At 52.3% G+C, this 325-nt stretch overlaps 1 protein-coding gene across 1 annotated transcript in view; it reads left to right on the top strand.

Annotated features, from left to right (window-relative positions):
* Nucleotides 1-325, top strand: part of LOC104285737 (nipped-B-like protein) — a 32,570-nt gene that overhangs the window by 6,935 nt on the left and 25,310 nt on the right. The gene's annotated exons all lie outside the window — the stretch shown is intronic.

The raw sequence follows: 325 nt of genomic DNA on the forward strand, positions 1-325 counted from the left end.
CAGGACCCATCAGTGAACAGGGCATATATCTTCTCATTTTCTGGCAGTTCATTATACGGTGGGGCCTCTTCTGCACGCGTCACCTCCTCCTCCGGTGATATTCTGAAATCTTTGCCCTCTGGCCAGTCCATGATCACTTCCAATATTCCTGGGCGACTGGGATTTCCCATTCGAGTTCGCTGTGTGATCAGTGCAATCCACTTACTCCACGTAGCATCAGTTGCATGATGTGTGGCCGGGACCCTTTCTTTAAACATCCAGCCCAGCACGGGCAGTCGAGGTGCCAAGAGGAGCTGTGCTTCTGTACCAACCACTTCCGAAGCAG

The sequence above is a fragment of the Charadrius vociferus genome, unplaced genomic scaffold (genome assembly GCF_000708025.1).
Source record: "Charadrius vociferus isolate BGI_N301 unplaced genomic scaffold, ASM70802v2 scaffold420, whole genome shotgun sequence".
NCBI lineage: Eukaryota > Metazoa > Chordata > Aves > Charadriiformes > Charadriidae > Charadrius > Charadrius vociferus.